The 24,595-nt window shown below is 34.3% G+C and overlaps 1 non-coding gene across 1 annotated transcript; it reads right to left on the bottom strand.

The window, feature by feature from the left end:
• Positions 1 to 13,601: 13,601 nt before the first annotated feature.
• Positions 13,602 to 13,707, bottom strand: LOC149494227 (small nucleolar RNA R71). Its single transcript, XR_016322384.1, has one exon. It is a non-coding gene; the product is annotated as a small nucleolar RNA R71 (small nucleolar RNA).
• Between the last annotated feature and the right edge of the window lie 10,888 nt (positions 13,708 to 24,595).

Here is a 24,595-nt window from a genome sequence, read left to right as displayed (position 1 = left end):
AAATGTGGGTTGATCCGTTAAAGCAAGTGTATTGGCATAGGTTAATGCAGGTGTTTGAGAGAGTTTATTTTGAATCCATTGATTAATTTTAAGTTCAGTAGTAGAGTTCTTGAAAGAGCCCCACCATTTAATCTTGTGTCGTTTTACCAACATAGGAATTTGAGTTCCTATGGCATACTGAGTGTCCAAATACCATTGATATACCCAAGGCGTAAAGAAGGCCATACAATAGTACATTAAGGATGGAATATGGGCTTCTTCAGGTCTAGGTTTATAATGGGCTTTAAAGTACTGATATAAAGAGATGATAGGAGGAGGGAGAATATCATTGGATAAACCCCTTGTTTGCCACCATTTTTTAAACCAGTTGGGAATCTTTAAATCAGTACGAAAAGACTGATCAAAATAAATTAACCACGAATGAGTAGCAGTGGGATTTTGAATATAGAAAACTTTTTCCCATGCTTCTTTATAATCAAAATAATTATAAGTAGTACTATGCACATGCTTATATAAAACTTTGAATTTTACTGGAGTATAAAGGGATGGAGCAGGCCAATCTTTAGGATGAATAACTCTTTGGATTTTTATGGAAGAATACAAAATAATAGATTTATTTTTAGGATCAAAATTATGTTTAATTTTTACAGAGTCAGTATCAAGTAAGATATTATGATAATATTCCTAAGGTTTTGAAAGATCATTTGGAGTAAAATACCAATTCTCAGGGTAATAGTGTTTTAAAATTGACCAAGGATTAATATTATTATACCCATCCTCGATCTCAATTTCATAATCAAAAATATTTTTAATAAACCATTTATGTATACTTTGAGGAGTATACTGGATTTTTGGCAAGTCCACAGCCATCAACGGATTTGATAAGTCTTTACTGTCTACCGTTTGAGACAGACTAGCCGTACCATGAACGGGCACGATCGTTTTAAGTTTAGAAGACATACCTGCATCCTCTGTGGAAGAAGATGCTATGCCTTGCAACGCCTTTAAAACATCAGGAGATTGACTAAGTTGTTCAATCCATTTTTGAAGATCTTTAGAGGTTTTAGTGTTTAAGGCTGAGGTTTTAGTGAGATCTTCAGAATGCTCAGAAAGAGCTTTAGTGGGTGAGTCGGATTCTTCTTTAATGGCTTTTCCCTTATCCTTTTTCTTGCCCATTGTTCTGTAAGAATTCACGAGTAAGAAAGTCTGGAATATTGTTTTTATGACCAGGAATGAATTCAATATCAAAATCAAAAATACTTAATAATGCTTGCCATCTTGCAAAAATTTGTTTAGAGGCAAGATTTTTAACATCTTTTTGTAAAACATGTTTAGCAGATTGACAATCAATACGTAATAAAAATTTTTGGTTTAATAAATCAGACTGAAATTTATTTATACATATTACTATACTCAAAATTTCTTTTTTAATAGTGGAGTAGTTAAGTTGAGCGGGGGTCCAATGGCCTGAAGTGTATTGGATTATACGCTCTTTACCATCAAGTTGTTGCTTTAAAATACCACCATATCCTATATCCGAAGCATCAGTTTCAACAATTTTAAATGTTGTAGGATTAGGAATATATAAATAAGGTATTTCTTTTACTAAGGATTTTATCTTTTGAACTATTTGAGTATGCTTAGCCGTCCAAGGACTATCATTTTTTCGTAATTGATCATGTAATAATTTTAACATACAATTTAAATTAGGGTAAAAATCAATGACATAATTTAAACAACCAAGAAACCTTTGTAATTGGAGTTTATTAGTAATTTCATCCGGAAATTTTTCTCCAAATACCAAAGTTCTTTCTATAGGTTGAATTGTTCCTTGCTTAATATAATGACCCAAAAATCTGATTTTGGTTTTAAACAAGTCCATTCTAGTTTTACTTAAGGCCAAACCATTTTGCCGAATTACCATACAAAATGTTTTTAAGTGTGTGAAATGTTCATGAAGAGTTGTACTAAAAATAAGTACATCATCAATATATACAATACAAAATTTAGAATAAGGATTAAAAATATCATTCATAATCCTCTGAAATTCAGAAGGAGCATTTTTTAAACCAAAAGGCATTACATTCCATTCATATTGACCAAATGGAACTGTAAATGCTGTTTTATATCTATCTTTAGGATCAATTTGAATCTGCCAGTAACCAGATTTCATATCAAATTTACTAAAAATATTTGCATTATATAATTTCTTTAAAAGATCTTTTTTATTGGGGATTGGATATCTTATCCATTTTAAAGCTGTATTTAATGGTTTATAATTTATTACTAATCTGGGAACACCTCGTTCTATTTCAGCATTTTTATTTACATAAAAAGCTGCACAAGACCATGGGCTTCTAGATTTAGATATTAATTTTTTATTGAGTAAATCCTGAATTTCATTTTTACAATGCTCTATCAATTCAGGACTCGTCTGAATTGGTCTAGCTTTAGTTTTAATAGTTTTCTCATCAAAATCTTTTTCATATGGTAAATCTACTATGTGTTGTTTACGATCCCAAAAAGCATGTGGATGATCAGCACATAGTTCCTTTTCCATAAATTCTTTTAATGTTGTGATTTTATCTTGTATTTCTTTAGTCTCTAATTGTTGTTTAATTTTGTTTAAACACATATTATTTCGTGCATCTTTTAAATCTTCTTCTCTAGATTTAATTAAAGAATTAATCTCTAGTATTTTAATTGAATGAGCTTTTAAGAGATTTAATTGCTTCTTCTTAGGTTTTTCAGTGAATTCTAACTTAACTGTACTATTTCTTATTTTAAATTTAATACAATCCTCTTTAACTGAATATGGTGTTATTAAATTGATAAAAGGGGTTCCTAATATAACCATATAATTTATTTGAGGTGATAATAAAAATACTGTGTTTATTTCTAAACCTTGGTTTACTATTTGTGCATCTGTTTTACCTATAATTTCTAATTTAGATTTATTTGCAGTACTTAGTTTTTCATTAGTTTTTTACCAATATCTTTTAGGGATTAAATCTGATTTTATACAGTTTAAGTCTGCACCTGTATCAAACAGTGCAATTGCATCTATCACAAAATCATTTACCTGAATATTTATTTTTACCAAATATTTTCTTGAAGTTATTTCTTGTAATAAGTTTAGAAAATTACTATCTACATCTTCATCTAATTGATTTATTTCATCTTTATCTGGTTCTGCTTCATCAGAAGAAGAACTAAAAATAAGTTGAGATTCTAATACCTTTATTAGTCTATCATGAAGTTGAAATTGTCGTTTTAATTCACTAACTTCCTTCTTTAGATTTCTAACTTCATTTTTTAAATTACTAGTGGAATTTTCTGCTTCTACTTTTTTATGCTTATTTTTATTTAATATAGTTGTGAGATCATAAGTATTATGTTGAATTTTAGGAGTTATATCCTCTTTTACTATCTGGGTTTCATCAAAAACTTTAATGAGTTTTTGAAGGAGTTTAGCTTTAGTGTCTTGGTCATCTATAGAATTTACTACTTCTAAAAGCGTACTTTGATCTTTAGTTAGCATATTTATAGAATAATCAGATGAACTAGTTGTTGTACCTAATTCATCAATTTGATTTTCACTTTCTATAACCTCAGATGCCGAAGATTCAGAATCCAGATATAATTCGTGGATTTTATTTCACACTTCTTCATCTAAATGTAATTCATTTAACTTTTTATTAAATTTACAAAATTTTGAAGTATGTCCCTTTTTACCACAATTATAACAAGTTAAATCTTTATAAGAGGTTTTATTGGAATTTTTAGCTTGTTGCTTTCTTTTAGACTTCCTATGGGGTTTATATATTTTTTTTTTAGAATAAAATTTATCTTGACTAGGTGTAGACCTGTATTGTCTTTTATGATATTTATTTTTATACTGTTTTTTAGATTTAGGTGTTCGCAAGCATTGTCCATCACATTTCTGTGGAGATTTTAAACTATAATCAAATTGTTTACAAAATGATCCTAATTCTTTTTTAGTTTTTTGCATTTCATATTTTATTGTTCTTTGAAGTTTTAAGTCATGACAAATCTGCAAACCTTCTTTTTGAATTATACTAATTAATTGACCATAAGTTAATTTATTGTATGGTATAGGTTGACCATATTGTTGTTTAATATTGTTCCTAACTTTTTCTCCTAAGAAATAAGGTAGTCCAGCCAAAAACTTTTCTTTCCAAAAGCTTTGATTAGAATCTTCCCTTAACATTAACCTAGTTAGAAAAGTAGTTTTATATTGTTGAAAATAACCTAAGTGTTTACATTTTAAATTACTAAGTAATTCTGCTTTTTTATCTTTTAAGTGAGATGGATCTCCAATAAAATTAAGTGAAATAGTGAGAATTAAAGATGACACAGCATCCTGAATTACTTCACCATTTTCATCATATATAGGTTCACCTTCATCATTGACTTGAATTGAATTTAAAATTTCTAAATGTTGTTGTTCAGTGAGATGATAGTCCCACCAACCTTTAAGTTGTCCAGTAAATCCAGCAATAAGGATTTCTGCAATAGCTTTATCAGAAATAATTGACTGCGTTTTATAAGCATTTGCAGCCATGGTCATTTGTTGCAAAATACTTAATATATTATATTCACTTAAACCATCTATGTTCCATTCATAGATTGTTGAAGCATTATATTTAAATTGAGATATAGTGTTAGGTTTATCAATAATGCCTAAGTCTGGTGCCCTATTTACTATTTCTCGATGATGATTTATAGGATTTAACTCAAATTGTTTATCATTTTCTGAGTCAGGTTCGCTGTCATCAGAGTTGGTGTTTTCTTCTATAATGTTTATATTTCGTGATGCTTGAGGAGTATTGGGTGCTACTTCTTGAGTAGTTTCAGAATGAACTTCAATTTTACTTAATTGATCCTTTAATTTATTCACAAATTCTTTTTGACTTGATTGAGAAATTTGATAAGGTTTAAACATGTGAGTTTTTACAGTTTCTTTGCCTTTTATGGTTTCTGACACTAAAGGTTTATCTTCTAACATATGTTCTATTCGTTTTAATTGTGAGTTTAAACAAATTAAACTTGCATTACTAAAATTATTTTGTTCAATTATCTTTTTATTTACATCATTATCTTGAGCAATTTTATAAGGTGCACATATAATTTCATTGTCTTGATATTTTAGTTTACTAATTGTTTTAGGAGGAAAATCACTTTTTAATATTTGATCATTTACTATCCATTCTGGTCTTTTATCTCTTATAGTAATTGGATTTAGACTTTTATCAGATTTATTTTCTTTAATTAATTTATACCATTCAACGAAATTAATTTTAGTTTGATTATTGATTTTATATTCTAAATATTCATATTTTAAATCTTCAAAAGGATAAAGTTTTAATATCTTTTTCATTTTAAGTAAATTTTTAGTTTTAGATATTTCTTTTATTAAACTTTTCTCAATATCTATTTTACTAAGAACATTTAATTCTCTGTTTATATCATTTACATTTTCAGTGATAGCTGAAGCTGTTGGTGATTCAGGTGAATTAACTAAGGTTGACTGTTGAGTTACATAATTATCTACAGGGTTATAAACTGCCTGTGGGATTGAATTACTATAATCAACACCTTTCATTTTTAAATTTGGAATATCAGAAGTAGAAAATCTTAGTTTTACTAATGTTTGAATTATTGGCTTAGGCTCAGTTTCCTTATATTTAGCATAAATAACAGAAGGTATAGATGAAGTAGGTTTATCATTTTCATCTGTAGTTACAGAGGAAGATGACCCTGCATACCTCATACTTTGACTTCTATTAAATTTTAAAGTTACTTTACCATCTTCAAATTGTTCAATTTTTAGGAAAATTGACGTTTGGTTTTACTTTATCAATAACTGGAGGAGGTACAACCCCCTCTAAAATCCATTCATCTGGAAGTATTATATCCTTCCATTGGATGGTTTTAGGAATTACTGTGTTTGTTTTAGTCAAATCCGTTTGAAGAAATCTTGTTTCACCAATTTTAGGTTGTAATTTATATTTAGTACCAAAAGCTGAATTCATTGCCTTATAATGAATTTTATAAATTAAAGCTATAGGAATTGATCCTTGCTTCATTTTATAATTATGAGTTTTAATTTCCAAAACTATACTTTCTAAAATATTTAAATCATTTAATGAGACAGTCATATCTGGATAGACCTCAAAGGAGATCGGTCCTTCACTTAAGCTAGTTTCAACTGATCCTAATAAAGAATCTTGAAAATTTAAAAATCTAGCATCTCTTACTACTGCAAGTATACTAGTATTTAATCCTTCTCTGGTTAAAGGTTTTATTCCTACTTGAATTAATCCTATATGAATATATTTATATTTTTTACTTTTATGATGTTGCAAAGTTTTAGAAGATAAAAGAGTTATTCTTTCAAAGGATGTACTTAATTGAAAATCTCTTTCTTCGGTTTTAATTACATAATCTGTTTTAAATAAATTAAATTTAGAAACTTTATATATTTGTTCTTTATCAACTTTAGGAATTTCCCATTCATCAATTGCTTTACTAAAATCTTGCCAAATTAATTCATTTCTATTTATAACCCTTTTAATTTCTGAGTTATCTGAGTCTTCAGATTTATTACTACTAGCTGATCTACATAAGAAAGGATCCATTTTATAATATACGATAAAATTTTTTGACTACCTGGTTATACCCTTCCTGGTTATACCCGTTAGATGCCACTCACATGGGACTTACTCATGGGTTCAGTAGGCGTGGGTTCAGTAGGCAAAGCCAAAACCTTTTATTATATATCATAAAATGAAGACTTTATATGTATCTCTACCACGTAGCAGTAAACCTAAAGGCTCTGATACCAACAAAATGCCTCCCAGCGGTCTCCCATAAAACCGTGGATATTTCAGCGACCATCTTGGGTACCTCAGAACATGTTTTACGGCATGGGACCCTGCCAAATGCACAGACAGTCACCATATCTTGCCTCACAACAAGGCCAACCCCCCGCGGTGGCTAGCCGCCCGGGGTCTTGGTAGGGTAAGAGCCAGTATTTCGTCACAGGTCACACTGTGAGAACCCCTACTCAAGATTCGAATCTCATAGCCATCTTGTCTAACAGGCTCTGATACCAACAAAATGCCTCCCAGCGGTCTCCCATAAAACCGTGGATATTTCAGCGACCATCTTGGGTACCTCAGAACATGTTTTACGGCATGGGACCCGGCCAAATGCACAGACAGTCACCATATCTTGCCTCACGACAAGGCCAACCCCCCGCGGTGGCTAGCCGCCCGGGGTCTTGGTAGGGTAAGAGCCAGTATTTCGTCACAGGTCACACTGTGAGAACCCCTACTCAAGATTCCGAATCTCATAGCCATCTTGTCTAACAGGCTCTGATACCAACAAAAACTAGACTAAGACTAATGACACAACAAAAACCAACAAAAACCAAAGACTTTGAAAAACTTTATATTTAATGACAAAAGACTAGACTAAAAGACTTAAAGACTAGACTAATGCTTTTTAATTTTTTTATCATTTCTTTGAAAACAAAACCAACAAAACTTTTGACAAAGACTAATGAATTACAAGTCATATATATGTCGAGAGCTAAGATTATTACTAGGATTTAAATAAATACAGATACAAACATTTAAAGATAAATCATAACTGTGAACTAAAATACTATGATTTATTGGGTTTATATGAATACTTATATAATTCATTAAGTATAATTTTACTTCAGAATCAACATACAATTTACACAATATTTCTGATGTGGAAGATCAGACTAAGCCGCATCCACAGAGCATACTTATAATCAATTTACCAGATTAATAGTTAACAATTATCACAAAGGTTTAGGGTTCCTGCAACCTTAACCTGGGATCCCCAGAATTAAGTCAGAGTGTGGAGGGAGAAGAGAAAGGTGCCGTAAACACGGACTTATATTCGTAGCAGTTTAATATAAAATACAAACTTTATTTATTTATAAAATATAAATACAAGATTTAAATGATAAGCTCAAACTAGGGTTTAACTTACAATGAACTTCGAACCTTGAATCCTTACAATAATAGTGGATGGAAGGAGGGATTGTATCAGTGTAAGGGTTTTATTTCTAATCTAAGCTTATGCCTTCACAAAGAGGAGAGGCTCTCTTTAAATAACAAGATATGGAATCTTTTACTATTGGTGTACAGTACTGTATTTGCCATCATGCTTTTACTGTGGATGAACAGTGGGTTGTCGAGATGTCGACCACTGTACCTTGGCTTTTTACTATTGAAGATGCTCTTTACAAAGTATCCGAGGAAGAGGATGACGAAGAGGACGATGAGCTGTCCTGCTTTTTCTTTTTCACTTTCTCTTTTACTTGTTTTTTCTTCTTTTCCTTTTGCTTTAACTTTGCTTTAGCTTTAGCTTTTTGACTTGCTTTGCTTTTAATTTTAATGGCGGATTGAATACTTTTTCCATCATCATCATTCTCCGTGGATGAGTTGCAATCTGACGAGGATGAGACTGACGCCCAATTTATCTTTTGTTTACCTTTACCACTGGTTTTGGAAGATTTACTGGAAGAAGATGCACCAAGTGCTTTACTGGAGGATGGTTTTACCATGGGATTCGAATCAGTTGATAGCTGTTCGAACATTTCTTGACAAATAAGTTTATACTCTTCAGGAGTTTTAGTTGCTGCTAACCGGGCTTGGCATTGGGCCTTTTGGATCCCAAATTGTGGGTTTTCTGGAATAGCCAAAGTGCTAGCATAGGTTAAAGTAGGTTTAATGGGATTGGATAATTTATTGCGAATCCATTGACCAATTTTAAGTTCAGTGGTGGTGTTCTTGAAAGCTCCCCACCATTTAATTTTATGGCGTTTTATCAACATAGGAATATTGGTTCCTGGTACAAATTGGGAATCAAAATACCATTGGTAAACCCAAGGTGTAAAGAAGGTCATACAAAAATACATCAGGGATGGTATATGAACTTCTTCAGGCGAAGGTTTATAATGGGTTTTAAAGAATTGAAATAGATAATGGATTTCATGAGGAATGATATCCTCAGAAATTCCTTTAAATTGCCACCAACGTTTGAACCAATTAGGAATTTTACCAATCTTAGCAAAAGTAGTTTGGTCAAAATAAATTAACCAAGAGTGTGTATAAGTGGGATTTTGAATACTAAAAACCTTTTCCCACGCTTCTTTATAATCAAAATAATTATAAGTAGTACAATGGTTATACAAATGTTTAAATTTTACTGGGGTATAAAGAGAAGATACGGGCCATTCCTTAGGATGGATGACGCGTTTTATTTGTATAGAGGAATAAGAAATTAAATGTTTAATATTCTTATCAAAAGTATGTTTAATTTTGACTGATCCTGTGTCAATCAAAATGTTACTATAGTACTCCTGAGTTTTGGAGAAATCAGTTGGCATAAAATACCAATTCTCAGGATAAAAAGATTTTATTATTTGCCAAGGGTTGATATTATTATATCCTTCCTCGATTTCTATTTCAAAATCAAACATAGGTTTTGAAAACCATTTATGTATACTATTAGTATATTTAGATTGGATTTTTGGCAAATCCACAGCCATCAACGGATTTGATAATTCTTTACCATCTACCGTTTGAGATGGAATAGCCGTATCATGAGCGGATACGATCGCTTTAGATTTAGAAGACATACCTGTATCCTCCGCTGAAGATGAAACCATAGACTGTAAAGCTTTAAGAACTTCTGGAGATTGAGAGAGTTCCTCAATCCATTTTTTAAGGTCTTTACTGGGGGTAGGTTTAGTGTTTAAGGTTTTACTAAGGTCTTCAGAATGCTCAGAAAGAGCTTTACTAGGTGAGGTAGATTCTTCTTTAGGTTCTTTCCTTTTCTCTTTATCTTTCCTTCGACCCATTGTGCTGTAAGAATTCGCGGGTTAGAAAGTCCGGAATATTATTTTTAGTACCAGGAATAAATTCAATATCAAAATCAAAAACACTTAATAATGCTTGCCATCTCGCAAAAATTTGTTTAGAGGCAAGATTTTTAACATCTTTTTGTAAAACATCTTTAGCAGATTTACGATCAATACGTAATAAAAATTTTTGATTTAAAAGATCAGACTGAAATATACTCAAAATTTCTTTTTTAATAGTGGAGTAGTTAAGTTGAGCTGGGTTCCAATGGCCTGAAGTGTATTGGATTATACGTTCTTTACCATCAAGTTGTTGCTTTAAATACCACCATATCCTATATCCGAAGCATCAGTTTCAACAATTTTAAATGCTATAGGATTAGGAATATATAAATAAGGAATTTCTTTGACTAAAGATTTTATTTGTTTAACTAGATGGGTATGCTTATCTGTCCAAGGACTAGCATTTTTTCTTAATCTATCATGCAGAGGTTTTATCATACAATTTAAGTTTGGATAAAAATCTATTACATAATTTAAACATCCAAGAAATCTTTGTAATTGGAGTTTATTAGAAATTTCATCCGGAAATTTTTCTCCAAATACCAAAGTTCTTTCTATAGATTGAATTGTTCCTTGCTTAATATAATGACCCAAAAATCTGATTTTGGTTTTAAACAAGTCCATTTTAGTTTTACTTAAGGCCAAACCATTTTGCCGAATTACCATACAAAATGTTTTTAAGTGTGTGAAATGTTCATGAAGAGTTGTACTAAAAATAAGTACATCATCAATATATACAATACAAAATTTAGAATAAGGATTAAAAATATCATTCATAATCCTCTGAAATTCAGAAGGAGCATTTTTTAAACCAAAAGGCATTACATTCCATTCATATTGACCAAATGGAACTGTAAATGCTGTTTTATATCTATCTTTAGGATCAACTTGAATCTGCCAGTAACCAGATTTCATATCAAATTTACTAAAAATATTTGCATTATATAATTTCTTTAAAAGATCTTTTTATTGGGGATTGGATATCTTATCCATTTTAAAGCTGTATTTAATGATTTATAATTTATTACTAATCTGGGAACACCTCGTTCTATTTCAGCATTTTTATTTACATAAAAAGCTGCACAAGACCATGGGCTTCTAGATTTAGATATTAATTTTTTATTGAGTAAATCCTGAATTTCATTTTTACAATGCTCTATCAATTCAGGACTCATCTGAATTGGTCTAGCTTTAGTTTTAATAGTTTTCTCATTGATAAGTATAAATTTTATAGTGTTTTTAATATAGTTTTTATTAGAATTTTAGTAAGTTTTTATTGCTTTAATTCGATTTTTAAATCACTTTTAGTATAATTGTGTTCAAAAGCTTCCTTGACTTTTAATCCGCTTGATCTAAGAGAAAATTACAGGAATTTGGCGCAAAAAAGAGCTTTATATCACAAGGCACTTGACTTCTAGCACGCCCTAGCCGTGCTAAGTGGCACGCCCAAAGTCGCGAGCGCGACATTCACAAGCGCGAGCGCGACAATTAGAAAAGAGAGTCAGAAGATTTGCAAAGAAAAGTCGCGAGCGCGACATTCGTATACGCGGGCGCGAGCTGAAGTCACGAGCGCGACATTCATATACGCGGGCGCGAGAAAGCACCTTTGAGAGGCAGAAAGAAGCACGCCCTGCCTGTGCTCTGTAGCACGCCCGTGCCTCAGGACTTCACTAGCCCGTGCTACCAAGCACGCCCCGTGCTTCACTAGCCAGACCTCCAGACTATAGCACGCCCAGCCCGTGCCATGAAGCACGCTCGTGCTGCCCAGGCGGAACCAGCGTGAATTTAATACGCAAATCAAGCTCTGTCTCACATGGGCCGACTTCAGGGAGTTTCCTAAACACACTAAACAAGACCTGGACCTATTCTTAGGGAAAAAGGAGTCCTAATCAAGAAGAAATCAAGAACCTAAACAGTCATGATCTCCTATAAAAGATTTTGCACTAAATAAGGATTCTATTTCCTAAAAGGAGTCAAACTTGCCTTCAGGAGCTCTATATAAAGAGAAGAACTATTCATAGCAGGGGGAATCGTTTTCTTTGTACACTTCTTTATATAGTTCTCTCTTCTCAAAGATTTCAAGCTTCAAATAATTGTGCTAAGATTCAAGGAAGCCATCAACATAGTTGTGATACAGTTTTTATTCTAAACTTTTCATCTTGTTTCTTTCTTTATTATTGTCTTTAAATATGATGAATGATTCAAGTGTGATTGAGTTTAATTTAATTACTATGTCTAGCTAAACTTTTATACTAGGGATTTGATGTAATTTAATTCGATTCCAGCTTATAATATTAGATTTATTTTTCTTTGTTCTTGTTATAACTTATTATTGTGCTTAAGGCTTCCAGGCAGAAAAATTCCCCTGGATTGAATTATTTCAATAACATCATTCGGGAGAAGGGTTATTGATATGAATAAGGTAATAATTTACTTGAGAATAATAACTTGATGTGGAAACTATATGGTTTGACTCAAGGGGGGCTTTCATAAGTTAATAAAGTATTAAGTTGTGAATTCATAAAACAACCATAAAACCTAATGATCTGATTCATGTTTAATTTCACTATTAATATAGGTGATTAAATGGGATTAGAATAGCTAACAATAAATCGGGAGAGCTTGTTAGTAACCTTAGGGTTGTTTTCTCCTACTTGAACAATTAAACTTGATTAATGAACTAATAGAACAAGCTGGATAGAATTAAATGAAATCAAATTCCCTAGTAGCTTAATCCCCTGATTTCTTTTCACCTAAATTTTGTGTTTGATCTCTTTTACTTTGAATTTTATTTACTTTACAGCGAACTCCTTTTATCATCGTCTAAATAATAATAGGTTAACATAATTTTGGTAATTGATAAACAATCCCTGTGGATACGATACTTTCTTACTCTATACTACTTGTTGCGATTTCGTACACTTACGAAAAACGCTGTCAAGTTTTTTTGGCGCCGTTGCCGGGGATTGGCGTATCAATATCAATACGAATTACCCTGTTATTAATTTAGACACTCTTTCGTTTTTATTTAATTTTCTTTTAAGTGCTGTTCCAGGTGTTTTATGCAAAGAAGATCAAGGACAACTGAACCTTTAGTCTTTGACCCAGAAATTGAAAGAACCTTTCGTAGGCACAACGCTGCAAGAAAAGCAAGAGAAATAAAACTCGATCAACAAGCAGACATGGCCAACGAAAACGAAAACAGAAACGAAAACGTAGTTGGACCACCACTTCAACATCCGATCCGTACCTTAAGGGATTATACAACACCTAATCTGAATGGGACAACCTCAAGTATTACAAGACCTAGGGTAGAAGCTAATAACTTTGAGATTAAACCTGCAATTATCCAAATGCTCTCTACCTCGATCCAATATCGAGGTTTGCCTAGTGAAGATCCTAATGCTCACATCACCAATTTTTTGGAAATTTGTGACACATTCAAACAAAATGGTGTTTCTGAAGATGCAATCAAATTAAGACTTTTCCATTCACTCTTAGGGATAAAGCTAGAGCATGGTTACAATCATGTCCCGCTGGAAGTTTTACCACATGGGATGAATTAGCTCAAAAATTTCTAGCTAAATTCTTTCCATCCTCAAAAACCACCAAGTTGCGCAATGAGATAATGACATTTGCTCATCATGATCAAGAGAGCTTGTATGAAGCTTGGGAAAGATTCAAGGACTTGCTAAGAAAGTGTCCGCATCACAGTTTGCCCAAGTGGTTACAGGTACAAACTTTCTATAATGCTCTATCTCCTAATATTAAAATCACTTTAGATGCAGCTGCAGGTGGATCTTTTGAAAAGAAAGGTATTGATGAAGCATATGAGTTGATAGAGGAGATGGCAAGCAACAGCCACTACCAAAATAATACCGAAAGAAGAAGAACTGCAGGAGTCTATGAAATAGACGCCATTACAGCACTTAATGCCAAGGTAGATAACATGGTAAGGAAATTGGACATGTTAACTACTAACCTTGTGAATGCTGTTATGCAAATTTGTGATAGGTGCAATGGACAACATGGAATTGGGGAATGCATCATGCACTCTTTAAATCCACAAACTTTGGAGCAAGTGAACTATGTGATGAATCAAGGAAGAAAGAATTACCCTTATTCAAATTCATATGATAACAGGTTAAGGAATCATCCTAATCTATCCTATGGTAATCCTAACAATGCCTTGAATGCACCACCAGGTTTCCACCCTCCAGAAAAGAAATCCCATGATGACCTCCTCACTGCTCTTTCTAAATCACACATGGAATTCATGAATGAAACCAGAGAAAACCATAAAATCCAGCAAGCTGCAATCAGGAATTTGGAGATCCAATTGGGGCAATTTGCAAACATGATGGCATCTCGACCTCAAGGTACGTTACCTAGCAATACTGAAAAGAATCCAAAAGAACAAGTGCAGGCTATTACCTTGAGGAGCGGCAAACAATTAGATGAACCACCAAGGAAAGAAAAGGAAGAAAAAGAACAGCCAAAGGTGCCTATCATTGACTTGGAGGAAAAAGAAAAGGTAAAACCATATGTTCCCCCTGTCCCCTTTCCACAAAGATTAAAGAAAGCACAAGATGACAAGAGCTTCCTCAAGTTTCTGGATGTGTTTAAGAAGCTCCAAATCAATATTCCTTTTGCTGAAGCTCTTGCTCAAATGCCTAGTTATGCTAAATTCTTAAAAGATATCCTGAGCAAGAAACGAAAAATTGATGATCAAGGAACGGTAATGTTAACCGAGGAGTGCAGTGCAATTATCCAAAACAAACTGCCTCCAAAGTTAAAAGATCCAGGAAGTTTTTCTATCCCTTGTAACATTGGTAATCTTGACTTTGAAAAGGCTTTGGCAGATTTGGGTGCTAGCATTAATCTTATGTCCTATGAAGTTTTTAAGATGCTAGGTATGGGAGAGCTCAAACCAACAAGGATGTCTTTGCAATTAGCAGATCGTTCAATTAAATATCCTAGAGGGATTGTAGAAGACGTGCTTGTAAAGGTAGGTACATTCATCTTTCCTGTTGATTTTGTCATTCTTGATATTGATGAAGACAGGGAAGGATCTCTAATCCTTGGAAGACCCTTTCTTGCAACTGCAAGAGCATTAATTGATGTTTATGAGGGTAAGTTGACTCTAAGAGTTGGACAGGAAGAGATTGTGTTTGATGTACTTAAATCTTGTAAACTCCCTATGGATCATGGAGACTGTTTTAGAATTGACGTAGTAGATGAATGTGTGGAGACCACTTTGCATGTTGAAAATAATGTTAATGAATGAAGCATCTTGAATGAAAAAGAAAAGGAATCACCTAAGCATGAACTGAAACAACTTCCACCTCATTTAAAACATGCATTCTTAGGTGAGGACCACTCTTTTCCTGTTATTATTTCTTCTCACTTAACGCTTGATCAAGAGGAAAGGTTGTTACAGGTTCTACGTAGGCACAAGAAAGCATTAGGGTGGTCTATTTCGGATTTACAAGGAATAAGCCCAAGTGTGTGTATGCATAAAATCTTGATGGAAGAAGACTACAAACCTTCAATCGAACATCAAAGGCGATTGAACCCGAACATGAAAGAGGTAGTCAAGGCTGAAATTATTAAACTCTTAGATGCCGGCATCATTTATCCAATTTCAGACAGTAATTGGGTGAGTCCTGTCCAAGTTGTTCCAAAGAAGGGAGGTATGATTGTTATTTCTAATGAAAACAATGAATTAATCCCCACAAGAACAGTCACAGGTTGGCGTGTGTGTATAGATTATAGAAAATTAAATAAAGCAACACGCAAAGATCACTTTCCCCTTCCCTTTATTGATCAAATGCTTGAAAGACTTGCAGGATATCCTTTTTATTGTTTCTTAGATGGCTATTCAGGGTACTTCCAAATACCTATAGCCCCTGAAGACCAAGAGAAAACTACATTCACTTGTCCTTATGGCACTTTTGCCTATAGGAGAATGCCTTTTGGGCTATGCAATGCCCCTGCAACCTTTCAAAGGTGCATGATGTCCATTTTTTCTGATATGGTGGAAAAATTTATTGAAATATTCATGGATGATTTTTCTGTATTTGGTTCTTCCTTCGATGCATGCCTTCATAATTTATCTTTAGTGATGCAACGATGTGAAGATACTAACCTTGTGTTAAATTGGGAAAAATGTCACTTCATGGTTAGTGAAGGTATTGTCCTAGGGCATAAAATCTCTCAAAAGGGGATTGAAGTAGACAAGGCAAAAATTGAGGTAATTGAAAAACTACCTCCCCCTAACACAGTGAAGGGCATAAGAAGTTTTCTTGGGCATGCAGGATTTTACAGGAGATTCATAAGGGATTTCTCAAAAATCACTAAACCTCTTTGCAATCTACTAGTTAAAGATGTTCCTTTTGAATTTAACAAAGATTGTTTAGATGCTTTTAACAGGTTAAAGAAGGAGTTAATCTCAGCCCCGATCATCACCACACCAGATTGGACTTTACCCTTTGAACTCATGTGTGATGCTAGTGATCATGCTGTAGGAGCTGTTCTTGGACAAAGAAAAGACAGGAAGTTGCATGTTATCTATTATGCAAGTCGCACATTGAATGATGCACAATTAAATTATGCAACTACGGAAAAGGAACTGCTAGCTATTGTTTTTGCTTTTGACAAATTCAGGGCATATCTAATTGGAGCTAAAACAATAGTCTACACAGATCATTCCGCCATTAAATACTTGCTGGAGAAGAAAGATGCAAAGCCGAGACTCATTCGTTGGGTACTTCTATTGCAAGAGTTTGACCTAGAAATTCGCGACAAAAAGGGGACCGAGAACCTCGTTGCTGACCATCTTTCTAGGCTTGAATTGGGGGAGGAAGATACAAGCGAGCTACAAATCAATGAAAGCTTTCCTCATGAGCAACTTCTTCTAGTAGCAAATGCTCAAACCCCCTGGTACGCTGACATAGTTAATTATCTTGTTTGCAAAATTCCTCCTCCCAATTTTTCTTACCAACAAAGAAAAAAAATTTTTCATGATATCAAATTTTACTATTGGGAGGAGCCATTTTTGTTCAAGTATTGTAGTGATCAGCTCTTCAGGAGATGTATACCAGAAACTGAAATAGAAAGTGTCCTTAAATTCTGCCATTCAATGGAATGTGGAGGCCACTTTGGAGCAAACAAGACAGCTGCGCGTATACTAGAAAGTGGTTTGTATTGGCCTAATCTTTTTAAAGATGCTTATAATTATGTTCGTCTTTGTGATCGTTGTCAAAGGTTAGGTAACATTTCGAAGAGACATGAAATGCCCCTGAACAGCATCCTTGAAGTCGAAATCTTCGATGTATGGGGTCTGGACTTTATGGGACCTTTTCCACCATCTTATTCAAATCAATACATTCTAGTGGCGGTGGATTATGTGTCAAAGTGGGCAGAAGCTATTGCTCTTCCAAATAACGATGCCAAAAGTGTGATGAGCTTCATCAAGAAAAACATTTTTACAAGGCATGGTACTCCCAGGGCGATAATCACGGACGGAGGTAAGCATTTTTGTAATCGATATTTAGACTCCCTTCTTGCAAAATATGGTGTCACTCATTGTGTAGGTACTCCATATTATCCTCAAACCAGTGGACAAGTAGAGGTCACTAACAGAGAAATCAAAAAGATCCTCGAAACCAATGTTGGACAATTAAGAAAGGATTGGTCCAAAAAGCTAGATGACGCTCTATGGGCCTACAGAACGGCATTCAAAACGCCTATAGGTATGTCTCCATATCGCATGGTGTATGGTAAGGCTTGTCATCTTCCTGTAGAGTTAGAACATAAGGCATTTTGGGCCATTCAATTTCTAAACTTTAATGCCAAGGAAGTGGGACAAAAACGCTTGTTACAGCTAAACATGATGGATGAATTGCGCCTCCATGCTTATGAAAGTGCTAAAATATATAAAGATCGCACTAAACAATGGCACGATAAGCGCATTATCATGAGGGATCTAAAGGTAGGCCAGCAAGTGTTGCTCTATAACTCTAGACTTCGGTTATTTCCTGGTAAGTTGCGCTCTAGATGGTCTGGACCATTCACAATCAAAGAAATTTTTCCTCATGGCGTGATTGAAATAGTGGATGGTAAGTCGAATCGAAGTTTCAAGGTAAATGCTCAACGTTTGAGAAGCTATTATAATGAAACCTTTGAACCCATCAAGACTATAATTGGTCTTGCTTAGCCTAAATTCAGATAAGTGCGTCGAACTTAACGACGTTAAACAAAAGTGCTCATGGGAGACAACCCATCTATTTTTATTAAATTTTCGTCCATTTATTTATTTTTATTCCCTATTTTATTTGTCAAAATCCCAAATTTTCTCCATAAGCGTTCTTTTGTTTAGTTAAGAGTTTTTATAGGAAAAAGTGGAAATCCAGAACCGAGCACGCCCTAGGCGTGCCCATCAGCACGCCCGTGCCATAGAAAAGAGATTAACACACTTGAAGGTCAGAGGAGAGCACGCCCTAGACGTGCTAAGTGGCACGCCCGTGTTACTGGAAAACGCCCAAGTCGCGAGCGCGACATTCACAAGCGCGAGCGCGACAATTAGAAAAGAAAGTCAGAAGAGTTGCAAGAAAAACTCGCGAGCGCACCTTCCATCTACGCGGGCGCGAGCTGAAGTCGCAAGCACGACATTCATATATGCGGGCGCGACAAGCAGATCGGAGTGTCAGAAGCCATTGGACCAGAAGACGCGAGAAGACGCGAGCGCGATATTCATATGCGCGGGCGCGAGAAAGCACTTTTGAGAGGCAGAACGTTTGCCAGCAAAATACGCGAGCGCGACTTTCACATGCGCGAGCGCGAAAAGAACTCGAGAGGCAGAGAAGAGCACGCCCAAGCCGTGCTATGTAGCATGCCCGTGCCAGGTACGCCACTTTTGTTGTCTTGCAGGTCAGAGGAGAGCACGCCCAGGCCGTGCTCATCAGCACGGCCGTGCCACGATCAGATCAACTTATTAATTGGTGCCCCTCTTTAAAGAGCACGCTTTCAAACTCTCTCTTTTCCACCCCGCACGCCCTGGCCGTCACCTCTTTTCTCCCAAACTTTCCCTTTTCTTCTCCCTTTTCTCTCAAATCAAACACTTTCCACCCAAAATTTTCACATAATCAACTCCAACAATGCCTCCTAGATACAAACATAGCAGACCCGCATCCTCCATTGCTGCTCGAAACCGCGCAACTACGCGATCTTCCACGGTTCCTCAACCTCCTTCACCTCCTGCATTTCCATTCGAGTTCGCCTCATCCGATCAACAAGAAAGGTACACAAAATTATCTCTTCGGCCTATTCTACCGAATAGATTTATTGATGAGGCTGCCTTAGCGCAAGTGGGTCTTAGGGATATTGTGTTAGACCCTCTTAAGAGAATAGGATGGGGGGAATTTATTGATATGAAGGACTTAGTCTATGCCCCTCTAACTCTAGAATTTCTGAGTTCCTATCGCGCTTTTATTCCATTATTGCCTAATTCACCACCAAGCAGGGTTAACTTTAGGCTTCTTAGTCAAGACTTTGAACTAACTGTGAATGAAATTAGCCACATTTTTGGGTTTCCTACAGACAATAGCCAGATACAAATATCTAGTGATTTTAGTGCGCGTAATACTTGGCAAAATTTGACAGGTGAAGTGAATTACAATCCTAGATATTCTAAAGCATCCAAATTAAAAAAACCTTCCTTGCGCTACATTCACAAATTCTTATCTAATTCCATTTTTGGAAGGAGTGAAAGCGATGGGGTGCTAAGTTTGAACGAATTATATTTTCTGTGGGCTATTGAGAATGGGGTTTTATTGAATGTTGGTTATTGGCTCTGCCAAAAATTTGGAAAGGTAGCTGGAGCCGACAAGGGGGCCATAATGGTGGGATGTTTTGTAACTCGGATTGCTAGATACTTCCAGGTTTGGAACCCGGCTAGGCCAATTTATGATAGTATAGGAGGAGGGCGTAGTACTAGACTGGACCTAGATGTCATGATACATATGAAACTGATTGAAAAAATCGGGGATACATATCAAGTAGTAGGCGCCCCAGAGGCTAATCCTGATGATGCAGGAGCAGAGGCAGCCGGTGGAGCTAACATGGAAGAGGATAATCCTCCTCCTTTTCCTTCTTCTTTTGGTGCAGGTACTTCCGGTGTCGGTCCATCGTTCCAAGGCACAGCCAACATGTCAAACGATGAAGTCCTTGCAAGAATGATGTCTCGGATGGACCTCTTTGACACGCGCCTTAAATGTATGGAAACGATGATCGCAGACCATTTCCAGTCCATCGAAATTATGAACGGCAGTCTTGACTCTCGGATGGACACCATGCAAGGCCAACTTCAGACCATCCTCCAGCTTCTGCAGCCACCTCCACCACCAGAGAATTGACGGATTTCTCACTTTTCTTTGTTTTATTTTTGTTTATTTGTTCTAATACATTGTCTTGGTTGCTTTCACTTTAGTTTATTTGTTATTTGAATTTTTATAACTTTTTAGTAGTTTGTTTTGTTCTTAATGTTTAGTTGCTCTTTTAGCTAAGACTCTTCCCACACCCGTTCTATTGTATTGTTCAATACAATGTTGGTAAGATTTCTTCTTCTCTCTTACTGCTTTCCTTCTAGTAATGCAATAAGTTTGGGGAATTTATGCACATTGGGGACAATGTGATTGATTGAATTGGGGGAAGGGAATTTTGGAAAAAATTTGGCAAAAATTTTTTGTTTTTGTTTAACATTTTTGGAATGATTACAAGTAAGCTTGAAAGTTCTCATGTCTAGTAATGAGTGTTAAATACAGTCGATTCTAAATTCTAGCATATTTAAGTTTTGAATTTGAATTTTTGACTCAATCATGTTCATTGATCTAAACTATTTGTTTCTAGACTTTTAAAACACTAATTTTTATGAAAGTTATGATATAAAGGTGTGTTTTACTCTAAAGTATTTTAAACCTTGGCATTCCTAGAACAAAAATTAGAACTTCCTTCGAGGCGAGAAATTTAAATGTTTACATCTTGAAAGAGATGATTTAGACAATTTTTGTTGACCCTTATATAGCCTAGACCACCTAAATAAAAATATATGACCTTTGAAACCCACTTTGAAGCCTTAAACCGTACAATTTTCTTCTTCACCATCAATAAACCTAGCCATTAAAGCCAAATTCAAATCTCCTACCCTAAGTACAAAGGATTGTATGATTAAAAGATTCGATTTTTAATTAGAATATAGCAACAGAGAGGGAGAATTCATCAATCAATACTAGCAAATAAAGAAAAGAAGAAAGAATCAAGAAAGGGGCACGTAAAAAGCAATCAAAAGAATGAAAGAAGAATGGAAAAGCAAGGAAGAAAAGTACCAAAATATTAAGAAAAGACCTTGCACAAGATGCCTCTAGCTAGTAAGAAAGCTTCAAAACAGACACTCCCTAGAACTAGTAAAAGTGTGATTAAAATAGAATCTTGAAAATTATACAGTCTTTTGTACTCTTTGACTACCCTTTTATCCTTTCTTTTGATTAAGCAAAAATTTGCACCAAGAAAGCCCCATTACAACCCAAAATAAAGACCTTTTGATCTTTTAATCGTATGCATTTAAATCGTGGAGAAAGAATAACTAATTTTGCATATGGGAATGCCACTGTTGCACTATCAATTGTCTTATTTTTTAAAGGTTGAAGATTCCTTAGATAATTCATGTCCTATTTATCATAAATTGAATAAATATTAGTGTTGACAATCTCTTTAAACTTGTATTTTACTCAATGAATGTGTTTTATTCAAAAATAAAAATCAAGCTTAAGTATGATTAGCATGGAGAACGATTGAGTTTATTCACTTGTTTACTAATCATGATATCTTGAAAGATTATTAAAATCATCTCCAACCATGTTAAACTAAGTGTCGTCAAATTATTTTTCTTTTAGTTTTGTTGCTTGAGGACAAGCAATGGTTTAAGTTTGGGGAATTTTGATAAGTATAAATTTTATAGTGTTTTTAATATAGTTTTTATTAGAATTTTAGTAAGTTTTTATTGCTTTAATTTGATTTTTAAATCACTTTTAGTATAATTGTGTTCAAAAGCTTCCTTGACTTTTAATCCGCTTGATCTAAGAGAAAATTACAGGAATTTGGCGCAGAAAAGAGCTTTATATCACAAGGCACTTGACTTCTAGCACGCCTTAGCCGTGCTAAGTGGCACGCCCAAAGTCGCGAGCGCGACATTCACAAGCGCGAGCGCGACAATTAGAAAAGAGAGTCAGAAGATTTGCAAAGAAAAGTCGCGAGCGCGACATTCATATACGCGGGCGCGAGCTAAAGTCGCGAGCGCGACATTCATATACGCGGGCGCGAGAAAGCACCTTTGAGAGGCAGAAAGAAGCACGCCCTGCCTGTGCTCTGTAGCACGCCCGTGCCTCAGGACTTCACTAGCCCGTGCTACCAAGCACGCCCCGTGCTTCACTAGCCAGACCTCCAGACTACAGCACGCCCAGCCCGTGCCATGAAGCATGCCCGTGCTGCCCAGGCGGAACCAGCGTGAATTTAATATGCAAATCAAGCTCTTTCTCACATGGGCCGACTTTAGGGAGTTTCCTAAACACACTAAACAAGACCTGGACCTATTCTTAGGGAAAAAGGAGTCCTAATCAAGAAGAAATCAAGAACCTAAACAGTCATGATCTCCTATAAAAGATTTTGCACTAAATAAGGATTCTATTTCCTAAAAGGAGTCAAACTTGCCTTCAGGAGCTCTATATAAAGAGAAGAACTATTCATAGCAGGGGGAATCGTTTTCTTTGTACACTTCTTTATATAGTTCTCTCTTCTCAAAGATTTCAAGCTTCAAATAATTGTGCTAAGATTCAAGGAAGCCATCAACATAGTTGTGATACAGTTTTTATTCTAAACTTTTCATCTTGTTTCTTTCTTTATTATTGTCTTTAAATATGATGAATGATTCAAGTGTGATTGAGTTTAATTTAATTACTATGTCTAGCTAAACTTTTATACTAGGGATTTGATGTAATTTAATTCGATTCCAGCTTATAATATTAGATTTATTTTTCTTTGTTCTTGTTATAACTTATTATTGTGCTTAAGGCTTCCAGGCAGAAAAATTCCCCTGGATTGAATTATTTCAATAACATCATTCGGGAGAAGGGTTATTGATATGAATAAGGTAATAATTTACTTGAGAATAATAACTTGATGTGGAAACTATATGGTTTGACTCAAGGGGGGCTTTCATAAGTTAATAAAGTATTAAGTTGTGAATTCATAAAACAACCATAAAACCTAATGATCTGATTCATGTTTAATTTCACTATTAATATAGGTGATTAAATGGGATTAGAATAGCTAACAATAAATCGGGAGAGCTTGTTAGTAACCTTAGGGTTGTTTTCTCCTACTTGAACAATTAAACTTGATTAATGAACTAATAGAACAAGCTGGATAGAATTAAATGAAATCAAATTCCCTAGTAGCTTAATCCCCTGATTTCTTTTCACCTAAATTTTGTGTTTGATCTCTTTTACTTTGAATTTTATTTACTTTACAGCGAACTCCTTTTATCATCGTCTAAATAATAATAGGTTAACATAATTTTGGTAATTGATAAACAATCCCTGTGGATACGATACTTTCTTACTCTATACTACTTGTTGCGATTTCGTACACTTGCGAAAAACGCTGTCACTCATCAAAATCTTTTTCATATGGTAAATCTACTATGTGTTGTTTACGATCCCAAAAAGCATGTGGATGATCAGCACATAGTTCCTTTTCCATAAATTTTTTTAATGTTGTGATTTTATCTTGTATTTCTTTAGTCTCTAATTGTCGTTTAATTTTGTTTAAACACATATTATTTCGTGCATCTTTTAAATCTTCTTCTCTAGATTTAATTAAAGAATTAATCTCTAGTATTTTAATTGAATGAGCTTTTAAGAGATTTAATTGCTTCTTCTTAGGTTTTTCAGTGAATTCTAACTTAACTGTACTATTTCTTATTTTAAATTTAATACAATCCTCTTTAACTGAATATGGTGTTATTAAATTGATAAAAGGGGTTCCTAATATAACCATATAATTTATTTGAGGTGATAATAAAAATACTGTGTTTATTTCTAAACCTTGGTTTACTATTTGTGCATCTGTTTTACCAATAATTTCTAATTTAGATTTATTTGCAGTACTTAGTTTTTCATTAGTTTTTGACCAATATCTTTTAGGGATTAAATCTGATTTTATACAGTTTAAGTCTGCACCTGTATCAAACAGTGCAATTGCATCTATCACAAAATCATTTACCTAAATATTTATTTTTACCAAATATTTTCTTGAAGTTATTTCTTGTAATAAGTTTAGAAAATTACTATCTACATCTTCATCTAATTGATTTATTTCATCTTTATCTGGTTCTGCTTCATCAGAAGAAGAACTAGAAATAAGTTGAGATTCTAATACCTTTATTAGTCTATCATGAAGTTGAAATTGTCGTTTTAATTCACTAACTTCCTTCTTTAGATTTCTAACTTCATTTTTTAAATTACTAGTGGAATTTTCTGCTTCTACTTT

This window comes from Jatropha curcas, chromosome 8, assembly GCF_041381405.1.
Source record: "Jatropha curcas cultivar XTBG-Jc1 chromosome 8, XTBG_Jcur_1.0, whole genome shotgun sequence".
NCBI lineage: Eukaryota > Viridiplantae > Streptophyta > Magnoliopsida > Malpighiales > Euphorbiaceae > Jatropha > Jatropha curcas.
This window is presented reverse-complemented; position numbering and strand designations above follow the sequence as displayed.